Source organism: Haemaphysalis longicornis, unplaced genomic scaffold (genome assembly GCF_048455015.1).
Source record: "Haemaphysalis longicornis isolate Haplotype H1 unplaced genomic scaffold, Haemaphysalis longicornis Haplotype H1 scaffold_1, whole genome shotgun sequence".
NCBI classification, from domain to species: Eukaryota; Metazoa; Arthropoda; class Arachnida; order Ixodida; family Ixodidae; genus Haemaphysalis; species Haemaphysalis longicornis.
The window spans coordinates 62,380,359-62,403,719 of record NW_027526203.1 but is presented as its reverse complement, the minus strand read 5'-3'; the positions used below and the strand labels follow the sequence as shown (position 1 = coordinate 62,403,719).

The window sequence follows — 23,361 nt, the reverse complement described above, 5'->3', positions numbered from 1 at the left end:
CTCCTGAAAACTCATTTGATGATACATCAAATCAATGCGCCTGCAGATAGAATCCACTATAAAACTTTATTCAAAACCATCCCCCCCCCCCCCCCCCCCCCTAAAAAAAAAAAGAAAATGAACAGCCCTAAAATAAATTTCCTAACTGGTGGAAATAAAACACACATTTTAGGGCGTGGAAAATGGCAGAACTGCCGATTGGGAGATGCTAGGCAGACTAATACGGTGTCCAGAGGAATCACAGGCTGACTCAAATGAGTGTTGGGCTTGTTGGTATGTGTACACAAACAGCACGTAGAAGGGCATAAAAAGGGAGGGCCCCCACACACAGAACCGTACATGGTTGTCTTGCCTTTTTGTCTCATTGCACATGCTGTTTGCAAACGTATTAATGACAGCTGCTTGGGTTGAATGTCAGCGTGCCACAGACGTTGTTGGGTGTACAGTCCAACCCACTTATAACTATACCAGTTATAACAATGAACAGTCATGGCACCATTAACTTTTGTATATGTTAGATGGTAACATTTTCCTCATTATTGGTTATAGCAATTGAGCCTGACGGTATGAGCCTACGTAAAGTATAGTATTTGGAGATCTGTGAGAGATCATGGGTGCATTGTGTGTAACCAAGCATGACTTTTTAAGCATGAAATAAGTTGCGGCATCTCCTATTTTTTCAACACTGAGAAAAAGTTGGTGCCTTTTATGTACCCATGCCATCCCTGTAGGCAGACCACCTGACTGCCCCTCTTATCTACTGCTGCCAGCTGGCCCAGGCAGCAAGAGAGGCAGGGGACAGCTCTTCAACACTGTCAGGATTAAAATAAAGCTACGGTGGGGTAAAGGCTAGTGTTGATTACCAATGTTAAAAAAAAGGCAGAAAACAATGCCACTTTAGTAACATGCACCCTGCCAATCGTTAAAAAAGAAAGAAAGAGTCAAGGATTTGCCGCGGAGACTCCCTCCTATGTGAAAGCGTAGAGTCTTTCCTAGGGGCCCTGTGGAGTCGGGTGGCACATGCATGGCTAAGTCTGGGTGGTCGGCCGTGCAGCTACATTTACGTTTTGTAAATATTGGGTGCAAACCCCTAAATGCTGACAAAAATGCTCTTTCTGCCCAACTCTTGTGATAACAAGCACTGGTTATGACAATGGCTTTTTTGTGACTTTTCAATATTGTTGTAAGTGGGTTAGACCGTAGTACTGTAGTACTATGTACCATTAAATGCACAGGGACAATGGTCACGCAGTTGTGTGATTACAAGATACACCTATACAATCATGGTTGCAAACTTTGCCATGCTATGCGTGCCACCCAGTGAAGTGGCCTGCTACTGGTGCTGTACTAGGGCAACAAGTCGAAACTAAATCTGAATTCTTGAGTGGTCCGAGGCATAACTGCATACCTGCCGCGTTCTCAGGTTTTCGCAACCATAAGTGAAATTCGCAAGTCTTGAAGAGTAATGAGCAACAAGGCAGGAGGAGCAAATTCTGTCGTGTACGATTTTACAAACACTCGGTACAGTATTGTCGCGGCTTCGCGTCATTGCACTGCGAAGCACCTACCGCGGTCATGCCACAGGTCGTAGTGCATTGATCGCGGCAGTCATACGAAGAGCGACGCGAACACGGAGGTCCTAACCGGCCCCCGAACGACGCACTCTAAACAGGCTGGTCGAGGTGGAAGCGAATTCCGGACATGGATGCGTAGCCCACCCCGAGAAGGTGACAAAGTCGCAGCTTCTGCTGATGATGATAACAAGAGTACGTATTGCCCTTTCGTGGCGGCGCAAGGTGGCACAGTGTCGTTCTAAGGGATATTCCCTTTTTTTTTTCGAAAATCAAAATATTTTCCGTAAAATTTTGGGCAAGATTCGTAAAATCGTAAAACTAGTCGAAATTCGTACATTTTACGGAAAATTCGGAAGAGTTGGCAGGTATGTAACTGGTGCACTTCATTGGGCACCTAATGTCGTGTGTACACGGTCCTTTAGTTTTTCCTTTATCAGAATAAAGCAGCCCCCTGGCTGGGTTTCGATTCCAGTTGCCTTAACTGCCGAAACATATCACGCTAGCATAATTGGCAATAACTTATTCAATCAATTAGTACGTATGTTGAAACACAGCTGCATTTAAAAACGGCACCACCCGGTCCTCACACATAGCAACGTACGAATGTGGGCTAACGAAGAAAGCAAATGTCCGCAGTAGTGTTAGATGAGAAAACCAGCACGTAAGAAACAAGCACAAATGCTCGCGTGTTACAGTTGGCAACAGCATTGGGGTCGATGTTGTCGTTGCATTCACACTTCTTGCACAATACCTTGGGCCCGAAATTTCCTTGTGGGTCACCGTAGTGCCCGTCGAAACACAGATCGCATCTCCTCCCTATAGGCATGGTGGCATGGAAAAGGTAGCTGTCAGTCCTGCTGTAGGTGGTGCTGCTTTCCTTCATTTTTACAGTAACATGCTCTGTGCACCCACTTCTACGACATTACTGTATGCAACTTTTTTCCACATGTTTGATTCACCAATGTTCCTAAGGTTAGTATGATGCGAATACAACCCTAAATCACCATAAAAAGAAACTAGAAAAGCTGAACACACACCAAAATAAACAGTTTTCTTGTGATTTTTATTGTATTTTCCAGTCATAATGAAGCTGGAAATTGTGATTTATTGCTAGAAATGCTCTTCCCATTTTTATGGGGGATATAAAAACAAAGCTACTACTGACCTACTGACGTCATACCCTACTAGCGACCTGGTGTCTCTTTCTTTTTTTTTTTTCAAGGAAAAGTGATGGGCATCAAGCACACAGTATCGTGCCGCAAAAGTACTTGAGAGGCAACTACATGTGGTTTCATGTACTTTCTGGGTAGCAAAAGTGCTAGAAAAAAAAGGCACACAGGATGAAATCGGTTCGAGATGGGCAGCTAGTTTTCGTTCTCAGACATGTGGTTAATTGGTTTTCAGGCACTGTTTTGTTGGCGTAATAAAATTCTACATTTGTATGCACAATTTATTCACGGTAAGATAAGTTTATTGCGGAAGGAAATGCGGCAGGATGCTCAGAGAAAGCAGTCCAAAGCAAGCGGGGCACACGGCTGGCTCTCACGCGCTCTTCTCGCGATCCATGCTGAAGATGATACCTGTCCAGTTCACCGGTGCTTCGTCTTCCTTGCCGTTATTGCACGACGGCCAATCTTCTTGCAAGGGTAGGAGATAGCATAGAGCTGTTGACCATCACCTCTTCACACTACATCACTAATAATTAAACGCATGATTTCAGTGATGCATCTCTTCCCTCAACCAGAACTACATAATGTCTTTGAGACAGAAAAAAACATAAAATATGTGCAAGAGCTTTGCGGTTCTCTATCACTATTATGGAGGTTTTAATGACAGTAAGTTATTGTGGCTTGTACCCACGTAAAACTCAAACTGTCAAAGCAGGACAAAGGGACAAATTCTATGACTAGGTACACACAATTTGCCACCACAGTGGTACCTAAAGACACACCAGCAATTTCTGTCTGCAACTAGGCTCACGTGGTTGGGCAACCACGCACGATTGCTTTCGAGTGGCTGTTGGTCAGTAACCCTTCAATGCACTTTTCTTCGGTCACCAACAAATACTGCTCCCCCTAAGCAACCATGGCAGTTTCTGGGTTTCCAGTGACAAATCCTGTGACGGTGCATTGTGCAACATGCTTTTCATGAAACAAGCTATGCTTTCAAATTTTTGTTATATGTATTAATGCATTTACACAGTTTTTCTGGCCTGTTTTGAAGCACGAGAACATAAAGTGTCAGCTACCCTGCAAGAGCGTGAGCTATACTGTTAAACAGTAAGATGAAGTGTATATACAGTATGTGTGTTATGGCAGAGAAACGAAACAACAGGCTTACCGTGGTCAGAAGGTACCTGAAATGTGCCCATCTTTAGTGTGTAAAAGTGCAGTCGGTGAGATCAAGGCATATTTCTTGCTTGCATGCAGCGGAATGATGCTAGCGAAGATTTAAATGTATGCCGCTATTACCGAGGCAGTTGCTTTCATCATAAGTGCTGGGAATCAAATGTGCGGTCTTCACGGCTAGTCCTTAATTTTCACACATGTATCAGGCTTGTTCCAGTCTGACATTTACTTGAAAGCTTGAGAATTAAGGATGTGAAAAAGGTTTGCTTGCTTACCACCGATAGGTTGGAATAGCCCCTTAGGAATGCGTCAAGTACCAAATAAGCAGGAGGTGCAAATGCTCAGATGATCTTTGGTAATCATACAATCTTTCCCGCAGATGATAGTTTGCATTTACCAATTCCAATGAATCTCAGTTAAACTAAGTAAAAATAACCAGACAAGTGGGCACAGCATGCGCTGTCCATGTGGCCTCAAATAATCGGTGTAACTTCAGTCAAGTGAACTTATATCAAAAGTGTATTTGGCAAAGCTTCAGCAGACTCCTACATAGATCTGTATTACTGCTATAAAATTCGTATACGTACATTGAACAGACATTTGATGCAGCTCGCGTGTTGTAAATGCTTGTGCATGCAGAAGAATCGTCTTGATCTCACCGGTAGCTCGGCACAAAGGGTTCTGTGAGAGGAAGGTGCCACTCCACCAAGTGCAGTGAAGGGGGGCAGAGCACGAGGGTGTTAGGAGCGGTGCCACCCACCAGAGTATCCCTGCGGGCACTCGAGGCAGACGACGCTCTCGTCGGGCAGGACTGCGCAGGCCCCCTGCTCGGGGCAGGGGCACGGCTGGCAGTCGTCCGGGGTGCCCGCCAGGGCGTTGCCGTAGAAGCGTGGTGCACAGTGCTCGCAAAACTCTCCCGCCGTGTTATGCTGGCAGATGCAGTGCCCTACGCCCACCGCACAGTCCCCCGTGGTAGCAGCAGTTAGGAGCGGCAACCGTCACCACGAGCATGCACGAGCCCCACCAGGAAAGGAGATGCGAGCCCGCTACAATGGCTGGAGATGCTACGAGCTGCTCACAGAGTACATTACACCCCCAGTAAGTTGGTGCTTGAGAAGAACTTGTTCCGGGGTTACGACATGGTTTTAGTGCTTGAAAAAAACAAATGCAACAAGCACCTGTCCTGTCATTTCCGAATTCGTTTTTTTTTTTTTTTTTCAGTGCTGAAATTGCATCACAATGTCAGTTAGTGACTCACTGTTAGTTAAGTGCCAGCCTTTAAGTGTGACAATTTCTCAACCCTACTTGCCATTAAGGAACAAAGTAAAATAAAGTTAAATTAGGAAGAAAATTTGTTAGGGTAGATACGTTTTGTGAATAGGACAAGCATAACCATAGGCAAAACTCAAAACTTTATTAACGTTATCCCAGGCATTATCTGTATCCCCCCCTGTAGAAACATTAGCGCCTTAGCAAAATAGTTCATCATAAAAAGTTATCACCGAAACACATTGCTGTCGAGTCTTTGGCTCTATGAGCCGCGAGAGATAATACCGTAAGATGTAAAGCTGACTTACTCACCTGATTAAGAATTTAAAAAGCAACAAATATAAAATAATGAGGATGCTCAGCGAATACATTATTTTCGCAATAAATGTCGCATATGTGCAGGGTGTTCAAACAATAGATTAGCATTCTTTTGCATTCACTCACCATTTGCCACTTTCCATATTTTTACTTCCCCAATTAGAACTTCGCTGATAACCATTTTTCTTTGCTTTCTGTAAGTTCATGTCATCACACGGCACAAAGTCAGCAGACTTAATTTTAATCCGCCAAAAGCACATTCAGGCACGTCGCACAAACTTAATTGGATGGCTTTTTTTTTTCTCAAGGTGAAAAGCTTTCGGTTTTTAATTGAACCACTATATTTTTGCTCATAAGGGAGTGAAAGAACTTTGCTCTCATCTGATTTTCCAGCCAATTTTAAGACTAGTGCACTGCATTTTAGTCTCACCACAAAACGCAAGCCAAAATCATAGTGTGTTCAGGTTAGATCTATACGTTTGGTTACTAAAGAGGGTCTGAATGCCGTGAAGTCCGGCTAAATCCTTCCTTCCATGTGCCTCAGAGCAAACGGACCGGAAAAAAATTGAGGGGGAAAAATAGGCGGCAGAAGAGACAGGCTGACCGGTGTACGGCTCGCAGATGAGTGCATGTCCGTTGCAGTTGCAGGGCACGCAGCGTGAGAACTTCCCGCCGCGCGGTGGGTCGTGTCGGAAGCCAGGCGCACACGACTCGCAGAACTGGCCCACGTAACCCTCGGGGCAGGTGCACATTTCGACCTAGGTGGCAGCCTCGGTGCCGTACGGAGAACGCTGGGCCAACTGCAGCTGGATGTTGTCGATGAAGCTTGTGCCTGCGGGTACGGTTGTTCAAGCTCTCAGAACTACGGGCGGCTGGGCACACATGCACTGCGCGAATTTCAAGTGCAAAAATTCAGAAGACAGGGGACGAACAGGACAGAGACAAGCGCTTTGCATTGCATGGGCTCCCATGCATGCCATCTTTGCGGACAAGCCAACGCGCACATTAGAGGGCAACGGATCGTGTGAAAACCGAAATAGAATGTGGGTGCCATCCATCCGGAGCCATTCAGGTAAGAGCTCCAGAGGCGGAGTACCGCATACAGGCAATATAGTGCAGTGCTCGACGTAAGGTTTTTTATGCTTCTCATGAGCACTGAGACATTTTGTTCTTTAGCTTTAAGCATTAAGGGGGGAGGGACACTGCTCTCAAAACAGCTCCTTTTATTTTTTAAGTAAACTGCGTGAAACTTGCCAGTCTTGCTGCTTTTTTACCACTGGTTTTAAATATGCCATTATTTTTTGAGTCAGTAAATTAAGTTCCCAAGAAAATTAGAGATAATTAGACATTTTTGGAGGAACAATAGAGAAGGCAGTGGTAGCTATAAAACTGTAATCTTTACATTTTCCAATACTATGAATTGGTGCACCGCTTGGAACTAATTTTACAGCTCATCAAACCTTGGTGGCCCCAGCGGCAAGGAACCATTTCGAATGCCCATTTCAAACGCCAGCGTTTAATGAGCTGTAGAATTAGTTCCAAACAGTGCATCCAAGAACCGCTTCTCTTATTGCATTCACCAGGGATCATAGTACCGGAAAATACAAAGATTACAGTTTTATGGCTACCACTGTCTTGTCTATTGTTCCTCCAAAATGACTAATTATCTCTAATTTTCTTGACCGACTCAAGTAATGGCATAGTATTGACTGACTGACTCAAATTAATTGACTGACCCAAAGAATAATGTCATATTTGAAATCAGTGGGGAAAAGGCAGCAAGACTGACAAGTTTCACAGAGTTTACTTAACAATTAAAGGAAATTGCTTTAAGAGCCATGACCCCCCTTAAGCTAAAATAATGATCTTTCTACAATGCACAAAAAATATGAAACACAAGTCGTGACTACACAAGTTACTGACCCAGTAAAAAAAAGACAAAAAACTTTCACTGACTTGTTCAATGACCTGTGCTTTGTCTTTTGTGTTATGCTACTTGACCAGATAGTATGCTGTGCCACTATCAACTTCAGTCACACATACAAGGCCAGAATTGGTGCTAAGACTGTAACAATGCAACCATGCATCGCAGTGTCTTTGCGGTCAATTTTGCCACCAGTCTGAACATCACAGCCGCATAATGCCTTCCACAATATACACCCTGTTTTATAACCTTGAAAGCCAATAGCTCATCTTTTTTTTTTCTGGCATGTACGAAACCCCCCACTGTTCATTCTCCTGATCAATGATAACCACCTAATATTAGGTGCTGCCCCCTCACGGGCTCAAAGAGAGGTATTTATACTGTAATAACATGGTCGCAAAAAAATTCCTTATATACACAAGCTTTTACACCCAACCTCTGCACGTTGCACACTGCTGTGATTATCATTGTGATTATTATTATGATTTCCCTTTACGCACGCAGAGAAAGATGCCGTTGCAAATAAAGTGCTGTTTGTACGTTTAACGGCAGCAGCATTGCACTACTATAGCGTAGGTTACCTCGTGGCACGTAGGTGGCCCTGATGCGGATGGCGGTCAGGTTGGAGAGGATGCTGATGAACTCTCGCGAGCTGAGCGTTGGGTTCCAGCCGTAGCGGGGGTCCTCGTGCAGGCGGAATCGGTACTCCTGGTTGCGGATCGAGGGCAGCCCGTTGCCCTGGCCAAAGATGTGTTGCGACACACTGCCATGCGCCCCTTCGAGCACGATGTCTTCCACAGACGACTGCGGGCCTTCCTCACCAATGCGCAGTGTGAACGTCAGGTTCTGGTTGTACGAGGCATGCTGGTCTCTCAGGTAGCGGTCTGCGTCATTGGTGCAGCACTGTTAGAGCCCGCCGTTTGGTGCTGGGGAAGCCACATACCAACTACACGGGTTAACCCTTTGATGCCCAATGATGCTCCGGAGCAACAACTCAAACAATATTTTTTTCTCTCGCACTTTGTTGTTGTTTTTTGTTTTTTCTTCACATTTAACACCATCTGTTGACCGACAAAGGTTCCTGTACCTTCAAAAATTAAAAAAGAGAGGGCAGCACGTATTTCTGTGTGCTAAAAGTGCTAAAAAAAAAGTCTTGTTTATGCGTGTCAACTTGCAACGAGCCCAGGGGCTCAATGGGCTACTGACACGTAAGCGAAATTGCGCAACTTTGTTGTTATCACAAATGATAGCAATACAAACTTTACGTTATTCTCTTTATACCATAAATCATGCTGATTAAGATAGCTTCCTTGCTCAACTGATATATGGGCAGCCAGTGCCCAGTGTTTCCCAGTGCCCAGTGGATCATTGTGTCCATCCTAATGGACCAAATTTTTTTCTGACTTCATATTTGTGATGTGGGAAGTTCTTTCAGATGATAAAAATGTTAAAAAATCACAAGCAAAAAATTAGTTTTGGGCATCAAAGCTCTCAGAACATCCACCCCCCACCCACCATTTTTTCTATTTTGCACATGTTGACCTTAATGAATCTCTGCCCCAGGACACTACGTCATCTGAACATTTCTTAGCAGCTTGTTCTTCTCCGTGCTTCATCGCAATGCACATTTCCCGCCCTTGTAAGCTCAATTCATGCAACATGCCCACAAAGATGCAACTTTTTAGTCATTCAGTTGCCTACAGGAATGCATCACTCTGCACCCATGGACACTCATCCACCACAGTAAAGGCCGGTTTTACATAATACAAGACCTTAGAGTAAAAGGAATGGACAATGCCATGGTTTAAAATGAGGCACAAATTTCATTAAAAACAAATTTTCTTGCTTCGGGTGTTCACTTTATTTGCCACACTGACTCACGCGTAAGTAGTCGCACGGCGACTCTCTTATTCTTGCACACACCCGAACTCAACATGCAACCTTCCATGCTTTTCTAGTTCTGAATGCCTCTCTGAACGCCTCCCTGAACCTCTCAAGTTCAGCCAAGCCCGGTTAACATTCTAGTCTTCTCACTGAGTGAAGGTAATCTTTCCAAGCTTCATTTTGGAGTAGTTCCCCACCACAGCAGCAACAAACTACAGTGCTGTGAGCGAAAGTTTAAGAGAACACGTGAAGTTGGGTGAGAGCCCTGTGGTCCATCACGCTGTAGTACTGTACTCTGTAACACACACCGACTCAAGAGCCTGGCGTCCACAACAAAAGTTTTCTATGTCGCATGAAACCACGACAAAAAAAATTATCTTTCAAGTGTTAGTGAGAGCACAGGGCCCCTTCCGCCTGATACCGGTATGGGACCAAGGGTGGCAGTCATGGTCTCCCATGCATAGTGCTGGCCCTGGCCACAGTGACAGACGACTGTCATTATTTGCACCTCTCTCTTCTGAACAAGCATTAGCGGGCTTATAACTTCATTGCAATGGGCAAAGGTTTGCTTTCGCTGCTGCATTTTGGTTCAACAAAAATGCCGACGGTCGTATGCCATTGTAATCGCCTTTTATGTGTTCCATGTACCACCATTAAAGATATACAAAAATGCCGGTGAATCTGGACGCAACTGTAATAAGTTAGACACATCTTGCTCCCAGAAAGGTGTCAAACAGTTCTTTTTTTTTTTCCTAAGCCTTTGACAATTTCAAGATACCTAACAGCTAAAGTGGACACCAACAATTAAAATTTAGTACAACAAAGACGTTTTGACTCTCGTATCTGTTCCTGACCCCGGGTTGGCTTCCAACTATTGAATTAAGAAAACTAACCTCAGGTTGGAGTTTTCTCCATATGCTGCGCTGAGCTCATCCCCTCTAATTTCTCCCTCATGTGTGTCACGCGTGCAGCTCGCGCATGACAATTCTTATGCCCTTTCTCTGTTTATGTGCCAACAAGCAAGTGCCTCCATCCAAACTCTCCCTTGAAGAGGCCGTGCTTACCGTGTGCGAGGAAGTAGATGGGCTCCTTAGCGGGCGCCACCCCGGCCAGGTGGTGAGCGGCGTACTCGTGGCGGGTGTTCACATTGCGTCCCTGCTGGTCAGCCGCCTTCCAGTGCTCCTTGTCTGCACATGAACAGTTCTTTCAACACCCACGATATCCACAAAACACGTGCACACTCATGTGCCTGTGTTACAAGGTGCACAAACAGGGTATTCTTTTTGCTTTGCATTCTTTTCTTTTTTGTTGCAAAAAAAAAAAAGAATTTGCGTGCAGCGGGCTGCAAGCAAAAGAGAATTTGCTTGCAGCCCGCTCATTACCCAAGCTCTTGTAATCGAGTGCTGAATGCGTGTGCGGTATTTTGTGCCTCGACACAACACTGTCAATGCAAATATTCATCGCAAATTTGGCCATTTCAAGCACACGGTTACACACTTGTCCATCCAGTACTGCGACATTCGTCGAAAGGGCAGACTGTCAGAAACCACACAGGTTTTATGCGAGATATGCACCTCACTCTCTCACATATCTTTGTAGGTATGGTTCACCTCAACTCACCCGATGGCGGAGCAAGCAAGTACAAGTACTAATGAATGACAAGGCTCCGCAAATAGGACATGGGAGGGGTAATTTGCATTTTGCAGCACTTATGAAAATCAAGAAGTTTGAGCCAAACCTTCATGCCCAGCCCTGTCATTGGAAGGCTGTTTTGTTCATCACACAGACTAGCCATTTGTGAGCATGATAATGAAACATGCAGCTTTGAGTGTAAGCAGTTTATATAAGTCAACAACCTTGACGACGAGCCAAGGCTGTATATATTATCTGTCTCATCGCAGCCCATTTGCTCTGAGCCGTATCAACTTCTGTGCAATTGTAATCTCAACTATGCCCTTACAACAACCACGCAGAGGTTCAGTGAACCACTATATTCTGGTGACAAAATGGTGCCCCAAAAGCAGGGCAAAATTACTGGGATGTAATTTATTGGTGCAATGCTTTACCATGTCATATCTTGATTGGTTACAATTTTTTTGAAAATCATGATGCACCATTCATATTTTGCAAGAGAAGCACAATTTTATTTTGCTGGTGCCACCTGGTAAATGTATATTGAAGTAGCCACCTGCTCACTCACAAACCCGCAAGCCAACCTGTCACACACGACAACACACACGGAACACAGAGGGCCAAGACTGGTATTTCTCCTTTGCCCCACACAAGCTACGCCACTGCGGAAGAAAGAAAAGCTTAGGAAAGAAAGGCACCTAGGCATTCTCAAACAGTGCAAAAGTGTTGGAGAAGTGAAGTGATTTTTTTGATGGCCAGCAGAGGGAGCACAGCAACATCATCCTAGCAGTGGCGCCAAAGGGCTGGCTTTTGGTGCCCTAGCACGCTGCACACTGGTGGTCAGTACATAATGACAGCGGCAGAGGATACAAGGAATCCATACACACACAGGGGCATTGAGAGCATGCAAAATAGAACAGAAAGGGGGCCCTCTTAAGATGGCACTTCCGGCACCACATATCGGGTTGTCCAGGTCTCTCCTAAGCTTTTTCTTTCCTCCATGACCACCGTTGCTGTCACTTGTCCGACATGTATGCACTGTGGCTCATGGGTGCCATCTAGGTGAAGAACTATGCACTGCCCTGGCTAACTTGTCGTACTGGACATACACAGTCAAAAACTGGAGAAGTAATCATAGAAAAGCTAAAGTTGTATGGACACTACTCACAGCGTTTCTCACAGACACTCAGCGAGTCGTACTATATCCCAGCCGGAAAAAAACCATTGGAAGTCCAACTGAACCTGTCCAAAACACAACTGAACCAATCGGAACCAGTTGCACTTCCAATTGGTTCCACAGTGCTTTTGAACTTGAGGAGGGGGCCCACCTCGGGTGAAGGTGCTGAGCAGGCTGTACCGAGAGTAACCGGGCGCACTTTGGCACAGGGCCGAGTGTCCGAAGCAGAAGCAGGGCGTGCAGCCAAACTCGTTGTCGCACTGCAGGTTGAAGAAGCCGGGCTTGCAGCGGTCGCACTGGCGGCCCTCCACGTTGGCCTTGCAGCGGCACACGCCGTTTCGGGGTTGCACGACGGGGGGTGTCCACACTGCCCGCCTGGCTGCAGCCGCACAGCCTGCGAGGGCACATGGGGGCTCAGAAACAGTCGTGGCAGCCTTACCAACCTTTCTGCCAAGCAGAAAGGGGCTGGATGCCTTCAAGTGTGCCCAGCTGGTGGGTTAGCGCAGCCAAGCTCGCATCTTCGCTCAGGGGATTAGCATTCAGCAAACAGGGAGCCTTGACAATTACTGAAGGGGAGTTTCTTTTTAATATTTTTGAGGCAACCCCCCCCCCCCTTTTTTTTTTTACCTTTGCATCTCTTTCAGCTGTGCAGCTGAAATTTCAGCTGTGCAGCTGAAATTTCAGCTGTGCAGCACTTTGTTACTGCTGCTGTTACAACAGCAGCAGTAACAAAGTGCTGCACAGCTGAAATTCTCCAAAAAGAGTCCATCGCTGCTTCGTGATAATGATTTAAGGTTATTATCAGAAAAAAACTATCCATGTCTGCAATTTCCTGCAAACACTGTTGCCATGAACGAGCCATTTGCATGCAGTTCTTTCTCCCATTTTGGCGCCCTAGGGAAACGCTGGTTGAAATAAGAATCCGGCCTGGTATGGCCTCTTAGTGACTCCATTCTTCAGTGCTCATGAACAGTTATCTAAGAAGCACCACCAAAGCTGGAAAAATAGAGTGTCGCTTCAGCAATGCTTCCTTTGCGCCCTATGATACGAATAGGGGTCAGACGCCCCCTTCACGCTCTTCAGGATAGATTAAAAAAAGAGAGGTAAGTACAGGTGCATATGCACTCGACAAGTCAGAACATCATCGCTACCCTGGCACTTCTTTGAGTGAGCGTTGAAACTGTCAGCGATACTTATAGTGTCAGTAACCGTACTTCTTGGGGCGACTTCTTCCACATTTCCCTAAATTATTTCATAAAGAAAGTCGCAGGACATGACACAGGTGAAACCAAAACTCGCGCTACAAAATACGGGACTGTCAAGCATGCATATGGCACTGCTGCATGATGACAGTATACCTTGAGCTTATTACTGACAGAGCAACATTAGACGAGACAGGTTGCCTACTCAGTTGTTGCATTAGGATGGCTGCATAGCCAGTGTAGTGTGTTTGTATGTCGATCGGCCTTCTAGTTGGTGTAGAAGGACATGTTGTTGGGCGAGTTGGTGCATTTTCTCAGGAGGGGTAAACTGCGCTAAGGAAGACGCTACGCAGAGAGAGAGGTACACAGAGACAGGCACAAAGACTGGTACACAAAGAGAGGTACACAAAGACAGGTGCAAAGACTGGTACACAAAGAGAGGTACACAAAGAATGCGCCTGTCTTTGTGTACCTCTCTCTGTGTAGCGTCTTCCTTAGCGCAGTTTACCCCTTCTAGTTGGTGGATCAAGTCTCTCATGGTACACATTTTTTTTTATCTTTTTTCTTTCCTTCACACTTTTACACATAGTGGATGCTAATAGGCTGTTTTTCAAAAAGCAAGCTGCAGCACCCCGATGTAGTGGACAAATTATATCCCACCACAATTGGTGCTGTAAGAAGGAGGAGATTTACACTCCAATTCAGATGGGGTAAAGAGATTCCAACGGATAGCATTTCTTCATTTGAGAAAAGCCCTGTATTACGAGAAAATCAGTTACTTCCACACTCACAAGAAAAAAATACCATCCAGTTTTGTCATTCTTACGAGTGTAAAACTGTTTTTTGACATTTGTTTGTCAAATGCAAGTGGCATGAATGAAGAGGGAAATAAACCCTGTGTACTGTGAGCTGTTTTTATCAACATAACATTATTTATTTAAAAGTGATTGATTGTCATTTGAACTCTATAAATTAATCCAAGTGCATATAAAAGATATTCTTGTGTACTTGATTTCTTATTTTTTACGATCTGGTAGCAAAAGATGTACAAAAAGAAGTCATGCAAAAAGAAGTCCGTATAATGACGAAGATGGTTGAACACAAAGCTTTCTTGTGACGAATTCTTTGATTGTTGCCTGAGTTTGGACTGAGTTTAAACCATGTCAAAATGGAGCAATCGGATATATACGCCAGCTTCATAATGCAAAGGACCCAGGTTCGATTCTGGCCACTGAAGCGTTTTTTTTTTTTTTCTTTCACTGCACTCACAATAATTCATCGTCGTCGTCGCCAGAGGAAGTTGGCTTTCCTGCAGGGCGTTATCGCATTACAGACACCATCAGTGAGAACACGAAAGCTTCGCTTTAAAAGAAAAAAAGGAACAGGTGCGAATTTCTCCTGAGATATGCGAGAACAGGATGAAAAAAAAAACTATTCTTTCAACATTTTTCCATTGTCCCTCGAGGATCTGCGTACCTGCATCCCTGTTCAGAGAAATCGTAGAAGTTTGCTGAGCAGCGGTCGCATCGTTGCCCCTCCACACCTGGCTTGCAGGGACACTGGCCTTTGCTGTTGCACTGCAGCATCCTGGAACCTGTTTGGAAGAGAGCAAGCGTGCAAGCGTAAGGTGGGAAGTGACGAAGAGGCTGCAGTTTTACACAGAAAGTAGTTAAAAAACGGACAGCCCTATAGCCCTTGCGGCTGTGGAGGGGGTGGCAGAACTTTAGCGTAGTGGAGAAACTGCCGCCCCTCTGGTCTGTAGAAAAGATGGTGGTATGCTTTTTGAGGGCTACCGGGTTGACCCGTGCAGATTGAGGACTGATGCGCAAAATAAATCTAATTTTGAAGAGTGCTTTTGGGGGGGTGGGCTGAAAATTCACTCCAAGATTCTCAAGCGACTTCCGTCAAGTTGAAAAGCAGGGGTAAACACTATCCAAATCAGTAACCTAATGTGGTCGGCCCTCGTTGAAATGATGTTGTGTGGGCTGAAGCAATTTCGTTGTAAGTGGAATTTTGAGAGAATCAGAGGTAGCAGTGGTATAAAATGTGCTCTGTGGCCTGGGCCACTCCTGAATGATTATAGTATTCTAACTATGACTCATTCAGGTAACAAAGCAGCCTACTAGTAGCATTGTCACGTTTACAGAATCCTGGACCAGGACGAATTTTTCTTCAACTGCGAAGTTTCTGAGGAAGCTGTTCAGCTTTCCTTTGTAGCCGCACGGCTGCATTGAGGTAGATGTCAAATTTTTTATTCGCCGATTTCCCCTAAATCTGCTCGATTAACACATTTGCAGAAGTGCAAAAAAAAAAGTGCGAGCAGTTTTTGGCGGTCTCAAAAGCTCAATTCACTTAATGAAACAACTGGGGGCTGCACCAAAATTGGGTCATCAAATGGAAAGTAAAAGAAGCATCAGCTGCAGGCTGCTTTTAGCCAAGAAATTGCACTGCCACTTATTCGTGCATGCAAATTTAGACAATTTTTTTTCCTTCAATTATACTGTTAGATAAATATATATATTTTTTTCTGGCTTGCCATGAGATATTTTACCATTTGGATGTAAATGAAAGTGTGTTAGCCTTCAAGATAGCAGTGAAAATGTGAAGGGAGCGAATCTTTCTGCTATCTTGTCAGGGCTTTGATATTATTTTACAAGTTAATCAGTTCGCAACGTATACATCAGGCTGCCATACAGCCATTTCATGAGCATATGGGCAAGAATAAAACTAAGCTTCAGTTCTAGTGCAATTAACCCATCACAAAGACCTACGTACAATGCAACCATGCGCAAGTAAAACAAAAACCCGAGGCCGCAAGGATCACTCACCAACAGGGTCGCAGCCACAGGGAATACAGCGTCCGTCGCTTCGCTGGTAGTAATTTTCCCGGCATCGCTCGCAGTTCGGTCCATCCGTGTTGTCACTGCAGTTAACGCAGTGGCCCCCATGGCCTGTTCGCTCGAACAGATCCTGGTCGAAGTAGCACTTGCGCGAGCGGCCGTTGCAGTTGCAGGCTGCATAATTGGCCACCACACCCCGGAACCAGGGAGGGAATGCTCGTCAGACATTGGGTGAAATAGTACATCGCAACACGGACAGCCTGAGACACTGGAAAGGGCAATATAGGAAAGGGCAAAATACCTCCAAACTTGCTCTAAGGTTGAAAGCATGAAACCAAAATCAGTAATAAGGGTTAGAGGACTGTTAGAAAAGCCAGTTTTCCAAAACCAACAAGTAAAGAAGGAAGCACTGGTCCAAGGAACACGCTGAATAGATGCTTGAATGGGTGTTTGTAAGCCCTTGAAGAACATCTGGAACTGTTCACTTCCCATTGGCAGGCAGGAACACTCCCCCCCCCCCCCCCCCCTTCCCATGGAAGGACGCCAAAATCATCCTCATCCCCAAACCTAACAAACCGCTCACTACAAAGAATCTCCACCCCATCTCTCTCACTTCCCCTGTTGGCAACTGTTTTAGTGCATGGTGCTCAACAGACTATCACCCCACATCGAAGAGAACGCGTAATTTGCACATACCATGTACGGCTTTTGCCCCCACTTATCAGCGTAGGACATTCTACTTCAGATCAAAGACGATATACTGTGAACAATCGCAGCAAAAAGTCAAAAGCCCTAGTTATCAAAGGGGCATTTAAACGCTACCTTTCAAGGTCTTGCCTCTATGAACTGCGGTGAACGTACATACTCCTACATCGCCTCCTTTCTAATCAATCCCACAGCAACAATGGGCATTGGGTAGCTCCGGTCCAACCCATTCCCGATGGTGCCCAAGGGAACCCCCCAAAGATCCGTCGTTTCCCCACTATTATTCAACGTAACTGTGAAATAACTGCCCCCGCTCCTCGCAGCAGTCCCCAATTTATGCCATGCAATTTCCGCTGACGACCTCACCTTGTGGATCCCCACTGGCTGCATTGGCGCCCAACAAGATATTGAACTTCAGGAAGCCATACACGTGACCCAAGCATACCTCCAAGCTCGTGGAATATAATGCGCCCCCGAAAAATTCGTCTTCCTCACGCTCTGTGCCCGCACTTGCAAAAAACGAACAGACCGAATCCCCAATCCAGAGTTAACAATGAACAACCAAGCAGTACCCACAGTCTCCCACCTCTGCATACTCTGTCTCAGCATCCCCAAAAACAGAAGCAACTCTGAAACCTTACCTGCATTACAACGCACCCTCACACAACTCACTCACCTCACGTGACACATTTCCCACAGCTGCTTCTGCCTTCAGGAGAAGGACACTCTTAGAATGACACAAGCAATGCTGATCAGTCCTCTAAACTACGGCATACCTTACCTGGATCTCCAATCCGCCAAGCCTACAAACCTGCCCTTCGCTTACCCCCCTCAACATTCACGCGCAAGTTGCTCCAACTAGGAGTGCGCAATAACCTTAGAAAAACTGCACGAAGCTCATCGTTACTCCCAAACCACCCGCCTCAAGCACACACCTACCGGAAGAGACACCCTTACACGCCTCGAATATCCAGTACTGCCCAAAGAAGACCAGCCACAACATGTCCCCTTCCACACCCGCAATACATTCATGTCGCTCCCGTAATGTGGAATATGTACCCCCATTACAACAAATCATGCCACAAAGCAGGGGTCCATGCGGTTACTAAGAAGCGCGCAGGGAACCATACGATGCACTACACGGACGCCGCAGGCTACACCCAAAAACCTCCCACGCAGTTACAGTGATGAACCACCAGGAAACCGAACTCACAGCTGCCACTATATGCACCACCTCTACAATTGCCATTGCCAGCTAGCAGCCTCAACCAACAGCGAATGCATCACAGTCATCACAGACTCGCAAGTAGCATGCCGCAACAACCAGCTCGGCCGCATATCACCCTTTGCCCTCACGGTACCTTTTTACATGCTCGCTATTTACGGTGTAGAAGCATACGAGGTCCCACCCGCGGTTTCTTACCTTGGGACCTCCTCTTGTATACTTACATACTGTAATCGCACATTATTGCATTTTTTGAAATAAACTTTGAAACTATGAAGATGTTTAAGACCATCCCGCAGCTTCTTTACATCCATATTGTTTGGACCCTTGTACACCAGTCCCTCAACGGAAATGAGGCGGCACACGCCACTGCCCGAGTACACACCCTCCGGGCCATTTCTGAAGAGAGCCAAGACAGGGAGAAGACCCCCCACACACTCAATGGCTACACGGACATCCTCTCACACTTTAGACACGAGCGTGAAGGGTTCCCTCCACCCCATTCCCACCTTTCCTGAGCCAAAGCGACCACACTCCGCCAGCTCCAGACCGCCTCCTACCCCCACTCCACCCTCCTCCACCATAACTACCCCATTGAATAATACAGTACCTATAACTTTTGCCCCCAGCCAGGCACCCTGTACCATCTTGTCTGGGAACGGCAACAATCGCCATCCCTCACACCCAATCCCCATCCCACGTACGAGCAGTGGGTGGACCGGCTGTCCAGCTTGGACCTCTCGACCTAGCACATGCTGGTAGAGAGGGCACGAGAAGCCAGCAAGGACCAGGGCATCCTGGACTAGTGGAAGCCCCCCACAAAGCCGGTGCTCTCACCATCCTGCACCATTTAGCTCGAAATTAAAGATGTTTATTCTCTCTCTCTCATCGCTTACTTTGGCCCCTCACCAGCAATGCCCAACACGAAGCGTAACACGCTGCATCAGGCTAGATTTGCTACTAAATTCAAACACACACTTTCGCACATGCACAATGATGCATATGGCCTCCTACTTTTCCCTCTCAATGCGTAGATGAAGCAAGGGGGTAATAGGAAGGTTTGTGGTTGTGGGGCAGAAAGATGGGTGTAATTGGCACATGCGCGATGTGCTGGGTTCGGTCATTTCTTCAGAGCTGAGCGGAAGTGTTTTTTGTGCTCCTGCGCTTCATAGGGACTTCGAATCGACAGTCCACAGCCCGCGCGGGCCGTCGCCCTAGATTTCTATTGGCCTCGAGGACATACCGTGGCGCCACCTACGAGTGACGTCACTTGTAGGACGCCCGAATCGTCTTGTCGTCTGCTACAACACATTTCCCGTGCGTATGCGGAAGCGCGTTTTTTTGTTGTGGCCACCGTCTCGCCCGCTTCTTGTGGATTTGATGCAAATTACCAAAAAAGTTGTCTGTAAACCAAATAATTCGGGCAAGCAATCAGCGGCTCGCTTGTTCCCGGCGACACCGCCGCGTTTAGGTAGTTGCTACCATCGCGACACACAGCTCTTACATACGCAGCCAGCTAACGCCAAGGACGATGCAACTGATGCCGAGAAAAGTACGCTGTAAATTCATTGTGAAATACTTGTGACGGGACATGTGTGTGCAAGCAAACACCTTGTAACAGCGACGGAAACGCGTCGCTCACTTATGATCTCACCGCGCGAACTGCTCGTATTGCCTCGTAAATGAATGACGCGAGAACGGTGATCAGATTTCTTCGCCGCACATGCTTAAAAGTATTGTTATGGTCTGCAGTTTGGCTTAATCAGTGCCTATTTCCCCTACGATGTTTTGATAGTCATGCCCGGATTTGATTAACGATCACTGCCGTAGCCTGTACTCTGCACGGCTGATGTTACCTTTTCGCGACTTGTCCGCAATGTATGAACGGTATGAACGCGAGTTTTTAGCGCCTTCGAGCGGGTTCGGACAAGGCTATATTTAGTTTTCATTAGGTGCTCGGCGTGGTAATTTATAATTGCAGCGTGTTTTGTATGTTTACAGTAAGCCGGCATTTCTCAAGCATCAATTTCGAAACTCACGACTTCTCACAGAAGGCGAGGCTGCGTACGAGGCGAAACACGTCGTTAATGATTTCGGGTAATGGGGATATTTAGAATAGGAGAACCGAGCGTTAGGGGCCCCCAAGAAGTTAGAGGAACCCAAACGCAACACACGCGTGCGCGATGGGAGGGCCTTCGCCAACAGCTCGCAGCCGGCTTCGGATGCACGTAATCGGATGTTGGGTACTTTAGGCTTGGCGTCGCAGCAGATATTTCATCGCCGTTAAGAGTTGCGAGCGACAGTCCCTAACAGAACGTTTCACTGCGCTGGGAACTCTGTAAGCGCGGTGATTTCCGTTGAAGCGATCGACGATCAAGATACCTGCACGGCCTCGGCCGATTCTTGCGTGCAAGCATAGCCATCCTTCGGCCGCTCGCCGCACCGTGCGTGAACGTGAACGGGCCGTGAACGTGAACGGACGTGCGTGAACGGGCCGGCGCTGCCGCGACCGACCTCCGCGGCCGGTCGGCGTAAATCGCGGCAGACATTTGAGCATCGCTTTGAAAACCACAGCTGATGACGCTACCTATCAGAATTTTTCATCACACTAACATCCACTTTCACCAATCTGTAACTTCTTTTTTACGACTTGTGTGATTTTAAAAAGCGGCGACAAGTTGTTGCTGCCGCGACTTGCGTCGGTTCGAGCCGCACCGTCGGCTGTGCGGGCAGGCACGGCGGGTGCGTGTGCTTTCTGCGAGCAGTTAACGCTTCACAATTTCCTGCTTTATACATTTCTTGCAAACAAGGGAAATCTAGAAACTTCACTCGGCGATCGTCGTAGTCCACATTGTTGATCGGGGAAACAAGCCGCTGCTTACGCTTCGGTCCCATGCATAATACACCACCACGCTCATGGTGTTTGCGGATAATCTACCACAGTTGATACGGTTATACAGTCACCATTAGGTCGAACTGCGCTTGACGCACTGAGAGTTAACTACAAACGAAGGAAATTAACACGAAAATACTTTTAGAACGCACTTCCTAAGCGAAGTGTCACGCGCTGCAAACCAACTACGCAGCAAGATAGGAACGGTGATCCTACGAGTGACGTCAAAACGATCGCAGCGCCGGCCTCTCCAGTGGTGGGCCTCGCGGCCAATATACCCCAGCTTTCTCTCTGGTGGTGTAGGCCATCAAGTGCAAGCTCCCGCTTCCCAGTACCGGTCTGTCAGCCACAGTTTGGTCTAACGAACCCCGAAGTGGTTGGAAATGCCACAGAGTTGCTCCTCATCACAGCAAGCTCGCCTCTATGCCCATTCCCGTCGAGGCTCCTCATCTCCCAGATGCAGCATGTTGCCAGCCGGTAGTGTTCGACGTGTGTTGCGTGTACAGGATCGACCACAGTGGAAATACTCTCCTCTACTCTTTCCTCGACTTTCTATAACTTTTCTCTGACCTGTCCTACCTTACCCCCCTCTATTTTCCCACCCTCGGACTGCCTTCCATACTGGTGAACTCCCAGACAAGCTAAAGGTATCCCCCTTCCTTTAAAGAACAATACGATACTGCACAATGTGCTGTCATAATCGCGTGTGCAGTACTCACGCTTAGCACGCCCCCGACTTGAAGCTCTCGCTCAGCTTAAAGGCCCCCTCAATCAGTGCACGCCACCACTGCTTTGCCAACTAGCACCACTTTAAAAGAGTACTGACACGAAATTTCAAAGCTGAGATAACTATGTAACACGCTTCCTTCGCTTCCTTTTTATCGGGAGATATATCTCCCAGCGAGTTTCAACAGCAACCGTTCAGCGAAACATATTTAAAATCCATTTTAATCATCGCCCGCACGAGAAAGCCCAGAGCGGACCGACATGACATCATATGCTACTTGCCCCAAACTGCCGACGTCGGGGCTCCCGTGACGAAGCCGACGCGCTGGCTGTGGTTGACGCGCGCTGCTCGGGCGTGTGTACACGTCATAGTTTGGGGACTGAGGTTATGCTGCCCAGGCCTGTGGGGACGGCCAAGACCTCGGTCGGTCTGGACGCGAGCGTGCGCTTGCTCGCGCGCGCTTCCAGAGCGGCAGCACAGAACCGGGAGGATGCGGCAGCGATACGGCAAGAAAGTTGACGTCACGTGATACCTCCTGTCATGGCGGCCGCTCGGCGTTCGTTTTGTCGAAACCGAAACTGACACGAATAAATGACGCCGTAAATGACGCTGCAGTCGACCGTCTAATCTGTCATTGTATGATTAGTGGGCTGGTAGGCACGCATAGCAGCGAAAAAAACGTAACAAGAAAATTTCGTGTCAGTACTTCTTTAAGGTTCCACTTCGCCCTGTGATTTGTTGCCTGCATCATTTTTACGCCCCAGTATTTCCTCCTCAGTGATTTCCAGTTTCGGGGTGCTAGGCTGCGTTAACCGGTTCCCAAGTGTGGGCAGGGAGTGCCATTCATGTGTCCCTACTCTGGCTTTCTCTATCCTTTTTGTATCTCATTTACAGCTTTGATTCTTTTTCTTGCTGCGCACATCTGCACCTGCACGCTATGGCCGTCACGGCCCATGAAAATGACCAGAGAGCGGAGAACCGGTCCCGGTATGGTACCCGGTGCACCTGCGCGTGTGCACAACCGGTCGTGTCGCCTCTGAGCACGCGCAATTGCGCCGGGCGCCTACCGGGTACTGTACCGGCATAAATTCTCTGTTCTGCTATAACTGTTGGGGTTGGGGTTGAGGAGATAGAGGCCCGTGAAGCCGACACCTTAACAGGCCGAAAAAAAAAAATCTTCCGCAACGGAGAGGCGCGTGGGGTCTGGTGATAGATCTGCGGCCCTCAACCTGGTAGGATGGGGGGCAGCATGCAGGGGCTCATGTCACCGGGTGCTTCCCAGGTCGACCGCAGGGGAGAACCTTCGCACGGCTCGGGTACTAGGCTTAGCTCGCGATGATGGGAGGCTCAGGCGATTTTCTCCTTCAGCGTGTCGTTCTCGTCGTGGGCATCCACGTCGCCTGCGCGTTGCGGGCAACACTGTGCTTGGTTGTGCTTGAGCGGGCGTGAAAAGAAGCAGAAGGTCCCCGCATTTACATACTGCGCCATTTGTGTCGCCTGGCAACAAGACAGCGACGAAACACTATAGGGTATTCCCATGGGAACTCGGAATGTGCGGTTTCAGGGATCAAGTCAAATAGACTACATAGCCTCGATGCTTCACTGCATTTGCTATAAAAGTTTGAGAACGGTACGTTACTAGC

General features: G+C 47.1%; 1 pseudogene across 1 annotated transcript in view; it reads right to left on the bottom strand.

The window, feature by feature from the left end:
• The window catches only part of LOC144174733 (laminin subunit gamma-1-like), a 111,314-nt pseudogene that overhangs the window by 29,372 nt on the left and 58,581 nt on the right, over positions 1-23,361 (bottom strand). Inside the window, exons 6-13 of the transcript XR_013323519.1 lie at positions 16,157-16,342; positions 14,805-14,922; positions 12,278-12,520; positions 10,382-10,504; positions 8,015-8,317; positions 6,114-6,341; positions 4,683-4,868; positions 2,261-2,390 (exon numbers count right to left, since the gene is read on the bottom strand). The product of XR_013323519.1 is annotated as a laminin subunit gamma-1-like (transcript). The remainder of the gene's footprint in view (positions 1-2,260; positions 2,391-4,682; positions 4,869-6,113; positions 6,342-8,014; positions 8,318-10,381; positions 10,505-12,277; positions 12,521-14,804; positions 14,923-16,156; positions 16,343-23,361) is intronic.